The following is a 12,845-nucleotide window of genomic DNA, read 5'->3' on the forward strand; positions in this document are numbered from 1 at the left end:
TCCAAGTTGCAGCTTCCTACCTATTACACCGCCTATAAAGAAATATATGTAGTATAAAAACGAAAGGTATCTCTATACATCTTTAAAATGAAATGTAATAAAAGTACTTCCTTGTAGATGGTCTGAGTAGGAAAAGAAAGCTTCCAGGTATCTTCCAGTGCTTAGCATAGTGTCTGACACATAAGTACTTAATTAATGACTCATTAACATATTTGCTGAATTGTAGCTTGAACTTTTATGAAAAGTCAACTCAATCAACCTTAGATGGTTTAAGACATAAATGAATGCATATTGTGTCCCTCTTTCCCCTTCTCCTTCAATATTTTATATGCAGATGAGAACAGATCTTGAAAGAAAACTCAGAGAAGTGGAAAGGGCATTGAACTTAAAGTCAGGAAACTTAGATGGGACTTCTGCTTTTTCCTACCTATGGCAGGGCTGACCTTCAGTCAATGAGTCAAATCTTTAGATTTCAATTTCCTTATCTATAGGAGGGGAGAAGGGGGAGGGAAAGTCCATTTGGAAGAAGGGAACTAGGAGGGTGAAAAGACAGGAGATTTTGACATGATGGGTTTTCTTCAAGCAGGGGCTGGAAAAACCCTGGTAAGCAATATTGTTTCTTGATTGAAGAATTAAGGAGGGCTGAACTTTGTAGATATAGTGTGTATTATACATAAATGCAGCCCTTCCTGCTTATATGACCTCATAGCTAGCAAATTAGTTATACATACATGTAGCTTTGAAGTGAGAAGTCAGAAGAGGTTCACAGTTCAGAAATGGGATAGGCAAGCAAAAGTATGTGTGTTTGGGGGTGGGGGAGGGCGTGTGGGTGTGAGAAAGACATCAGAGACAGTAAAATATAAGAAATGAGAGATTAAGAGAGAGTGGATAGAGAACTAGCACTTGTTGGTCTGTTGACTAGTTTTGCTAAATGTTTTTTCATTATTTTATTGTCCCATCTTTTTTTTAAATTACAAGGTATAGCTTGCTGTGTAGAGAAGGAGTTGGGAAATAGGAGAAACTCAAAAATAAAAGTGATGTCAAATAAAGGACAACAATAAAAATTAAACTTTAAAAGTACATGACACCCTGGCCTACTTGTCTGCCTGTATGTCTGTGTACAAGTTTATTACTTTGTAAATCCAGGTTGATCAGCTGCTCTGTACCAGTTAAATCCTGTCCGTCTCAACCCCTTCCCATTGGGACACACCCAAGAAAGTCACCAAAAGTCAAATACAAGTCAACAAAAGCCAGACAGTGCTTTCTTGAACAGGAATTGTGTTTGAGGGTGTTTTACAGCCACGATGAGGAGTTATTCTGACTCATCCACTCCACAGTCTGAAGGAAAAGTTACTTGGCATTCAGGTTAGAGGTGAGCTTCAGCTGACATTGACCCAGACCTAGACCCAGGCTGACAGCTCACTGACCCATCAGAGAGATGCCCTAGATGACCAGGTCAAAGACCCTTTCCTCTGAGTCACAAAAGTTGAAAGAGGCCATTCGAATGTTCCAAGCCCCAGTCCTCTCTTTAAGATTTTCAGCTTCTCAATAAACTGGGAAAATATTTTTACAGTCAAAGGTTCTGATAAAGGCCTCATTTCCAAAATATATAGAGAATTAACTCTAATTTATAAAAAATCAAGCCATTCTCCAATTGAAAAATGGTCAAAGGATATGAACAGACAATTCTCAGATGAAGAAATTGAAACTATTTCTAGTCATATGAAAAGATGCTCCAAGTCATTATTAATCAGAGAAATGCAAATTAAGACAACTCTAATATACCACTACACACCTGTCAGATTGGCTAAGATGACAGGAAAAAATAATGATGATTGTTGGAGGGGATGCGGGAAAACTGGGACATTGATGCATTGTTGGTGGAGTTGTGAACGAATCCAACCATTTTGGAGAGTACTTTGGAATTATGCTCAAAAAGTTATCAAACTGTGCATACCCTTTGATCCAGCAGTGTTACTACTGGGATTATATCCCAAAGAGATCATAAAGAAGGGAAAGGGACCTGTATGTGCACGAATGTTTGTGGCAGCCCTTTTTGTAGTGGCTAAAAACTGGAAACTGAATGGATGTCCATCAGTTGGAGAATGGTTGAATAAATTGTGGTATATGAAAATTATGGAATATTACTGTTCTGTAAGAAATGACCAACAGGATAATTTCAGAAAGGCCTGGAGAGACTTACATGAACTGATGCTGAGTGAAATGAGCAGGACCAGGAGATCATTATATACTTCAACAACAATACTATATGATGACCAGTTCTGATGGACCAGGCCATCCTCAGCAACGAGATCAACCAAATCATTTCTAATGGAGCAGTAATGAACTGAACTAGCTATGCCCAGAAAAAGAACTCTGGGAGATGACTAGAAACCATTACATTGAATTCCCAATCCCTATATTTATGCCCACCTGCATTTTGGATTTCCTTCACAAGCTAATTGTACAATATTTCAGAGTCTGATTCTTTTTCTACAGCAAAATAACGTTTTGGTCAGGTATACTTATTGTGTATCTAATTTATATTTTAATATATTTAACATCTACTGGTCATCCTGCCATCTAGGGGAGGGGGTGGGGGGGGGGGTAAGAGGTGAAAAATTGGAACAAGAGGTTTGGCAATTGTTAATGCTGTAAAGTTACCCATGTATATATCCTGTAAATAAAAGGCTATTAAATAAATAAAAAAAAATTGCTTTTTAAGGAAAAAAAAAAAAAAAAAGATTTTCAGCTTCCATCAAAGGGAGTTTCCCCCAGCCAGAGCAGGACCTGACCCATGACCCAAAGCTTCCTTTATGGTATTTTATATTTACTATGTTGGCACATTGCCCCTTAGCATTCTCTAAGAGGTGGATAAATCTCCTTTGAAATTGTTTGGGAGTGGCTGCAATTCCCCTAGGTTGCATGTACCAGAAGAAAAAGGGATATCTGATCATTACAGTAAGCAGTGATAAGAGACATTTGAGGCACAAGTGGTCTCACAGAATGGGGAGGTAAAGTGATGGGTTCAGACTCTACCCCTGACACATTGGCTGAGAGCCAGGATAAGTCAACTATTCAATATCCAAAGCAGTTAATTCTTTAAGACTGAATTCCAATTATTGTTATATCAGAAATAATGAGCAGGCTGATCTCAGAAAACCCTAGAAAGACTTCCATGAACTGATGCTGAGTGAAGCAGGCAGAACCAGGAAAACATTGTATACAGTAACAGCAACATTATAACAATGATCAAGTAAGTACACTTAGCTCTTCTCCTTAATTCAGTGATCCAAGACAATTCCAATAGACTTGGGATAGAAAATGTCATCCACAGAGAATTATGAAGAGTGAATACATATCAAAGCATACTATGTTCACCTTTTTTCTAATTTGCTCTTTCTTTCTCGTGGTTTTTCCCTTTTGTTCCGATTTTTCTTTCACAATTTGACTAATATGGAAATATGTATAAAATGATTATCTATATATAATAGATTGCTTGCTGGCTTGGGGGAGGGAAGGTAAAGAAGAGAGGGAAAAAAAATTAGAACTCAAAATCTTACAAAAATGAATGTTGAAAACTTTTTTTTACATATAATTGTAAAAATAAAATACTTTTGAAATTTTAAAAAATAATTAAACACAAAAGACTGTAAATTCCAGAGAAGGTTAGAACTTACATTGGTAAAAAGGAGTCTCCTCATCCCTGATATCAATGAAAACACAAGTCCAGCCTCTATCTCTAATGGATGTTCATATCAGTGACCACCCTTGAGTTTATTTCAAGCTCAGGTCTCTTCATAGCCAGTTGATCCTTAGCCCCGTAAGGGTTTGGGAGCATTTATATGAATGGCTTCTGATTGAAGTAGAAAAGGAATGAAACTAGAGGCCCTAAGTAGGAGATCACTCTGAATGAAACAGCCTCTCTTTAGAAGCCTTCTTTATTTCCAAACTAGGATGTCCTTTAAATGGTTGGCAAGGAGTGAGATAATGTTGTTGTGTGGAAGAAAAGATACATGTCTATATGCCCTAAGACTAAGCCTCATGTTCTCAAGTTAGTTCTATGGGAAATAATACTATAGCCACCCAAATCACACTTGGAAGAAAACTGCACTAACATCTCCTTCTCAAATGTGAATCAAGATTTATAAAGCACTTTATATACATTTTCTCATTTAACAACAAACTTGTAAGAGATTAAATGATTCACCCAGGATCATATAGCTAGAAAATATCTGAGGCTGAATTTGAATGAAGGCCTTTTTCACTCCAAATCCAGTTCTCTGTTCACTAGTTGACACCCACTGGAATATAAACTTCTTTCTTATACCACAATAAGAACAGATCTATATGAAATGATGCAGAGCAAAAGTAGAGACAAGAAAAAAATACATAGTAACTACAATAATAAAAACGGAGAGAGCTCCAGCATCTTCTGTATCTCAATTGAAAAGAAAAATCATAGATTACTGGCTGAAAAAAATAGTGCAATCAACTTCATATAAAATGCCAGTCCTAACAAAATTTCTGATTGTGGTTCCTGAGAATTTGGTCCCCACCTATCTCATTCCTCCTTTGTAGTGAGTATCTAAAATTTTAAAGACGCATTAGAAGAACATAGAGTGAGGGAGAGGGTCATTGGCAAGAGAAATAAATGCACTAAATCTAGTAGACATCACTGCCAAAGTTGAACAGCTTAAGGAATATCACAAAAGAAAGGGAGCCGGTTATGGTGGAAGCAGGGCTAAATTGAAAATCAAAAGAGTTGAGCTTGGACCCAGGTTCAATCATATACTAACTATTCTATCCAATTATACATTAATTAAGGCATCTCTGCTTTCTCAGTTTCTTCATCTGTAAAAAAAAAAAAAAAAGGGGGGGGGGTTCAAACTATGTTTTAAAACTTATTACCCCTCAGGCACTGGGGTTACAAAGAAAAAAAAATAAAAATAAAAACAATTTTTCCCTCAAGGAGTTTACATTTCAACTAGGGAAACAACATGTACATATATAAGTATGTATAGAATAAATACAAAATCAAAACTAGTTAGGGAAAGAGCATAGGACAGTTAAGTGGATCAATGAACAGGATTGCCAGGCTGTGGGAGTCTGGGAAAGTCATTTTCCTTGTCTGGCTCAGTTTCTTCATCTGTCAAATGAGTTGGAGAAGGAAATGACAAACCTCTCCAATATTTTTAGCAAGAAAATCCCAAATGGTATTACAAAGAGTCAGACATGACTGAAGACAACTGAACAACAACAAGGGAGGAAGGGCACAAGCAGCTCAGAAAAACAGCAAAAACCTCATGTAGAAGGTAGTGCTTGGGTTGTGTCTTGAAAGGAAAAAAAGTTTTCAGTGAGGTAGAGGAATGTTGTGTGTAAATAATAGAGGGAAGGCTAGTTTGGCTGGATCAGAAAGTGAAGGGAATAATATATAATAAACCTTAAAAAGACAGCTTAGGGTCAAGGGTGGAGGATCTTAAAAGTCAAACAGAGGAGTGTGTATTTCATCTTCTAAACAAGAGGTAATCCTTGAAGTTTATCCAATAAGTGAAGAATATGGCTGATCTACACTTGAGGAAAATCCATTGGCAGCTGTGTGAAGAAGGTCTATAGATAGTTGAGAAAAAGAAAGTTTCTATAATCTCAAGGATTCAAGTAGCAATTGACTCAATTAAAAAATAAGCATTGTCACTAGATAACTGCTTGATCTCAGGCTGCCTGTGCCACCATCTTTGTTTGATTACTTGAGGTTTCTGCTTTATAGATGAATGGTATGCTCAATTAAAATTGCTATTTTTTTTTCATTTCAGTAATTCTTCATTTTCAGAATGCAGAATTATCACTCTAAGGACAACTGGAATCAATGAAAAAGGAAAAGATCAACAAGCATTCACATGAGAAAAACACAAAAGTTGACAATTAAACAAACAAGTGAGCAATTTCTAAATCAAACATTCAACTGCTACTTATGAAGTATCTGGCTTTCTTTATCACCTACCTACCATTGACAGATGACTTGGCCACTTTTTTAACTTAGGAGAAGCAGTATGACTTTGTGTTCTACCTCAATATTTTTCCCCATCTACCCAAGTGAAATATAGCCAGTAGAATATTTTATGTGCACCTTTAAGATAGGGGCTGTTTATATATCTTTAAAACTCCAGGCTTAGCCTGTGCCTGGCACATACTAAGCCCTTAATAAATGCTGGCTATTTGAATGAAGGTCAGATTCAATAGGTCAAGATGATACTACTTGATTACTGAAGAACCTATACTTCTCTTTTTGTCAAGGAAGGATCAATTATAGAAGTTTAAAGTTGCCTATAGCATCAGTAGCTATGACTTTTACATTTTTAATTAATTGTTCTCAGAAAATATACCTGGCTGATGGTTTAAAATTTTACAGTTTAATTAAAGTGTGAAAATAATATAGAATTCCAAGAGAAACATGGATGCTAACAATCTCTCCATCCCTTATTATTTGCCTTCCTCCACAATCAATCACTAAACACTTATTAATCACTTACTATATATCAAGGAAGCGCTTGCCAGGTTCTGGGGATACAAAAACCAAGAATAAAACAATTTTAACTCTCATGCTCCTAGTCTATAGGATGAGATGCATGTATAAAGAATTATAGAGCAGAAAAATAGAAGCAGAATATACAGTGTAATTAGGGAGGGAGGACATTAGCAATTGGGGGTGCAGTTTCATGGAAAGGCTTTCCAAAGAGTGAGATTTTTGAAAGCAGAGGTGAAGAAGGGGTGCACGCCTACCATGGAAGAAAACTAGAAGGAAATGAAGAAATGAGGTTAAGTGCTATATGGGAGAAACAGTAAGGCGGCCACTTTTATTAGATTGTAGAGTACAGAAAAGGGAGTGTATATAAGGAAGGAAAGATAAGCTAGAACCAAGTTGTAAAGGTATTAAAAGCTAGAGGAGCTAATATTTAATCTTGGAGCAATAAGGAGCCACTAGAATTCGTGATGGGTAGGTAACTAACATGGTCTTTTCTTATGTAAGAACAATTAGGAGGATAATCAGCCAATCAACAAACATTTACTAAAGGCCTATGATGCCAGGTACTGTGCTTAGCAAGGATGAAGAGAGAACTACAAGCATGAGTGACAGTGAGTGAAAGAGAAAGGGAATGGAGGCTCTTGGGGTTCCTTGTTCTTGTATGCATTTAAGCTACCCCTCGGTCTCCTCTGCCAGCTCTTTGTCCATATCCAGCTAACTGTAGGTGGCTATCTATCTATATCTATATCCAGCTCATCTCTCCCCAGAGCTTCAGTCTTTATTAGCAACTGCCTTTTGTTTATTTAAAACTGGATGCCCCTGGGTATCTCAAACTTAACATGTCCCAATTTTTTTTTCTTCAAGCTTTCCCTCTAAACCAAATGTTCTTCCCAAATCCTCCACTTTTGTTGAAGGTACCATCACTGTCCCAGTTATCCCTGAGCTTTTTGTTCTTCAAGGGATTAATGCTGGCTAGCATTTACTGCTCCCCTCTATCTTGCATTTTCTAGTCCTCCCTTTTTTGTTAAAGAGGCCTGCTCTGGGTTCCCTCTCTCTCCCCTTATTTGTCACTACAGGTGAAAGTCCCTTGCCATATTTATTTATATTGTAAATAATTATATGTGTACATATGTTCTCCTCTGATGGGATGTAAGCTTAAGAACAGGCCTATTTCATGTATGTCTTTGTTTGCCCAGTGCCTGGTATATTTCCTGACTTACTAGATATTGAACTGCCTTTTGGTTGATTGAAGTCATCGGAGACGATTAGCCAAAGAAAAAAAAACAACTTAACATGAAGGACTGGGGCAGAAGGAGTGGATAGGATAAGCCATGAGAACCATCTTCAAGTGTCTGAAGTACTAGACACATTCTGCTCAGTCTTAGAGCACAGAGCTGGAAATAATGGGTAGCAGTTATAAAGAGGCATATTTAGATTTGGTTACAGAAAACTTCCTAACAAAGTTAACCAAAAATAGAATGAGTTGTCTAATGAGTTGTCCAAGTCAAAATTAGATGGATTGGACATGGTGAGCCCCGAGGTCCCTTCCAATTCAGGTTCTGTAATTAGGTTAGCTCCAAAGAGGATGAGGGGAGGAGTGAACCTTTAACAACTTTTATGAAGGAGATGACATTGGAGCTGGATCTTGAAGGACTGACAAAAAGATATATCTTCAAAAGATAGAGATGAATTTGCCATGTGCATATTTGGGGCATTTTTAGGCATGGGGAATAGTGTAAGCAGAGGCAGGAAAGAATTGATCATGTGTTATATGAGAAGGCAAGGCTTCTAATGAGTCTAAAGTTTAGCATGTAAGATGCATTATTGAAATAGACTGACAAGATCAGCAAGAACCAGCCCATAGAGGCTGATAACAATCCCACTTGTCTAGTTCCAAGCCTAGAAATTTGATTTTTAGATTATGCAAATCAAAAGGGAACAAAGAAAGAAAATAAATGTTCCCTTAATTAGGTTAATGTACTTCAAAGGGATGGGAAGAAGGGGAAGAAGAAAGAAGTCGACACAGACATTTTAAATATGCCTCTGACAGGACATAGAATCTGAGTCTGAGAGGGTTTCAAAGATCATCAGATTCAAGCTATGTATACAAGCTATACATTCAAGAATCTTTTTTACAGTATCCTAGACAAAGGACCATCTAGCATTTGCTTGAAGATCACAAGCATACGCACAATGAGGAGGAGGAATAAATTCTCTCTAAGATCACCTTTACGTTTGCCATGCTGTTACTATTCCAAAGTCATAGACTAATCCCCTTAGATTCAGGCAATTGCCCTGTATAGGCTTGGTAACAGGTTGAATACAGGAGATGAGAACTTATATCACTATGGATGACTCTTCTCAGGGGGATAACAATTGGATAATAATTAGGTTATGGTTGCAAACCAGCAAGAATATGACCTATAAATCTCTGAATGAGATTAGTTCCAAGTATTAGGAGAGATTCTACTGTGGAAAGGACGTGTCAGACCTACATAATCTGATTTCTAAGCTTGTCTATTTGTCTGGGATATTGTAGAAAAAATTGTTGTATGTATACCTTGTATACATAACTTGAATCTGATGATCTTTGAAACCCTCTCAGACTCAGATTCTATGTCCTGTCAGAAGCATATTTAAAATTTCTGTGTCAACTTCTTTCTCTTTCCCCTCTGCCCCTCTGTCCCACTCCTTCGAAATTTATTAACTTCATTAAAGGAACATTTATTTTCTTTTTGGCTCCCTTTTGATTAAATAGTCTAAAAATCTGATTTCTAGTGTTGGAACTAGACAAGTGGGACAATCTGACTTCTAAGCTTATCACATATTATATTTCTCAAACTCTAATTCTAGCTAAATTGGTCTATTTCTGTTCTTTGTACATGACCTTACATCCTTCGTGTAGTCTATACCCCATACCTAGAATACATTTGCTTTCCTTTATCGGGAAGAATCCCTAAAAAAGCATTTTTTCAGTCTTGTCCAAATCATTTAGGGTTTTCTTAACAAAGGTATAGGAGTGATTTGCCATTTCCTTCTACAGATGAGAAAACTGAGGCAAACAGGGGTAAGTGACTTGCCCAAATAAGATCTGTAGTGTCTGAGACCAGATCTGAAATGAGGAAGCTGAAATCTTCCTGACTTCACTCTGTACTCTAATCATTTTACCCCCTACCTGACCTAAGTAGAATCCCTAATTTCCTTCAAATCACACTTCTTACAGCATAGGAAACCAATAGCATAGCAACCCCCAACACACACTCACCTCCTCCCTCCCCCACTACTTGGAAATTTCATAGAAATATATGTATGTCCACTTAATCTACAAGTCCAGAGGGATGGCACATCCTCTCTCACTAAGGGGACCCTCGTTCTGGATTCATACACTAACTTTAGCACTCAGGGATCCTACCCCAAATCAAGAAGTCAGGTTTTTCTTGAAACTCTGGGATTCATTTATATCCCTATTTTAAAGTAGAATTTTGGAAAAAATTTTGAAAATAAAATGTGTGTAGTTCTCATCAAAAGGAAGACATTTTGTACAAAGTAGAAAGACATAGAAATATTTTTTTCATCATAAAAGAAATGCTCAAAACACAAGAGTCAAACACACACCTTGATCTATAATTATAGCATGTTATGATCATTCCTATTGCATTACCCGAGAAGTTGAAAGTGAAATTGAAATGTAAAGCTTGAAATACTTTGTGGAGCTCTTAAAAGGCATTTTTCTTTTCACCTCAGCTCTGAAGCTTTTTATCAGTTCCTCTTAATGGTAGTACTTTCCTTCTGAAATTATCTAATTTATCTTGCTTTTACACAATTGTTTATAATGTCTCCTCCATTAGACTGTAATCTCCTTAAGGGCAGGTTTTGTTTTTTTCTTGTATTCCTAGCAATTAACAGTGCCTAGACCCTTAATGATTGCTAGTTGACTTAATTCTGCATTAAGTAACTATCCTTTTCCAGCCATGGTTTTCTCCTATTCAGTGCCAGGAGCTCCTTCCCTTTTGAACTCAAAAGGTTGCTGTCAAGGCTAGGAAGATCCCTCACAAAATTACTATTTGTATCCAAGGAAAGAAACACAAAACAGAAGATTTGAAGCCAGAAACTTGAAGCCTCACCTAGAAAATCACAGAGATTCATTGTCATGTATTTATAACCATCATAGCTGGTAGATGCCTGGCCCAAGCCCTTCCCCCCTTTTCTCCATCTCCCTAAAATCCAAGACAATATTTAAAAGAGTAAAAGTAGCATTTGTTTCTCCATTTAACATTTATGGAATAATTCTAATAGACTTGTGATGGAGAGCTATGTGCATCCAGAGAGGTCTGTGGGGAATATGGATCATAACATCTTTTTTGTTGTTTGTTTACTTTTCGTTTTCTCTTTTCTTCCTTTTTGATCTGATTTTTCTTGTGCAGCACTGTAATTGTGGAAATACGTATAGAAGAATTGTACATGTTCAACATTTATTGGATTACTTGCCATCTGGGAAGGGGGTAGGAGGAAGAAAAATTTGGAACATAGGGTTTTGTAAGGATGAATGCTGAAAAACTATCTTTGCATGTATTTTGGAAATAAAAAGCTATTATTCTAAAAAAAATTATGGAGCGAACATGTCTTCTTGATCATTAATCAAGCATCTTCCTACCTCAGAGAGAGGAGAATGGGAGAGGGCAGCATACAAATTGATGAGTCAGAACTGTATGATTATCTAATATTCTTTAGCAAGAGGTTAAAGTATATCTCATCAAAAGCAGCCAGGCCCAAGCTCATCCAACGTGGAAAATGTCACCTATAGCAGTCAGAATACAGACCTATGTTATCCCATTCATACTCTATGAAATTGCTATTATTACACATCCACCCAAATATGTGAGCTCCTGGGTTTTAGATATGATTTTGATTTTTTCTTAGCATAGGAGCAGTTAGTGCTGGGCCTGGAATCAGAAAGATTTTAATTCAAGTACAACCTCAGACATTTACTATGTATATGATCTTGAGCAACTCATTTACTGTTTGTCTCAGTTTCCTCATCTGTAAAATGAAAAATAGCGCCTACCTCCTAAAACTGTTGAGGATCAAATAAGAGAACAATTGTGAAGAACTTAGTGGACAGTGCTTAGTACATAGTAATTACTGTATAAATGATAGCCATTGCTATCCCTAGCTCTAGCACAGTGCCTGGTCCCTTGTAAATATTTAATTTCTTATGAATGAATGTTAAGGGGGAAAAGGATCAAGAAATTATTTTTCAAATATCAGTTCTTCTCCCTCCTACAGTGAGAAAACAATATAACAATAATTATTTTGTTCATGGATATCTGACTATATAATCTACTAATATTCAACCCCAAAGAATACGGGCCCTGGAAAAATCTGAAAAAAGCAAAAGAGGAAGGGTCCAAGTGTGATGGTGATGGTAGAGGAGACTTTCATGGCTGTAGCCAAATGGGTTGTCTCCCCAAAGGGCCAATTCAATTCAACAAATATTAAGTGCCTATAATGGGTAAGACACAGAGATAGATCTTGAAGATACAAAGCAAAATCAAAACGCTCCCTTTCCTTAAAGTACTTATGAGAGGTGAGGCAGAGAAAGAACCACACACACACACACACACACACACATTCACATTGCCATACACCTGTGTTTATACTCTGAATATGCTCAGGGCCATCAGTATATCACCTATAGTAATGATCTTGAACATATACAGTCAATCATTCAAAAATTATCTAGTTCAGTGTGCTGGAATCCTGCTTATAAGAAACTTGTGAAATTAGAATATTAGAATAAAATTAGAATAGGTGATTTTCTATTACTATATTATTTCTATTATTCTATTATATAATTATTATAGAATCTATATTCTTTTATTACAAGGAAAATCAAGGTAGAATAAAGCACTAATAAGAGGACCTAATGGAAGGCAGTCATGAGGGAATCACAGCTTGGAGCTTTGAAGACGAGTGTTTTGTGGACTGGAGATGAAAACGGAAGAGAAGTAAAGCATTTATGTAGAAGGTATGGTACCCATAATTCTCTGTTGCTCTGCCCAATCTTCCTTTGTTGAAACTTAACACTCAAACTGACAGGTATAGGGGATTCCCAGAAAGGAGGGAAGCAACACACTGCTACAATTACTTCTTATGAATATCCTTTTAATATTCATTCTCATCTTAAGCCAAATTAAATTTGTCACTGTTAACTTTGTAGAGTGCAGTTTGCTGGGAATGGAAGATAAGAAGCAGATTGCAGAGTTAAGACAAAAATGAGACGAGAGTGGTGGAGGCAGCTATTATAGATGACCTTCTCAAT

The sequence above is a fragment of the Sarcophilus harrisii genome, chromosome 6 (genome assembly GCF_902635505.1).
Source record: "Sarcophilus harrisii chromosome 6, mSarHar1.11, whole genome shotgun sequence".
NCBI lineage: Eukaryota > Metazoa > Chordata > Mammalia > Dasyuromorphia > Dasyuridae > Sarcophilus > Sarcophilus harrisii.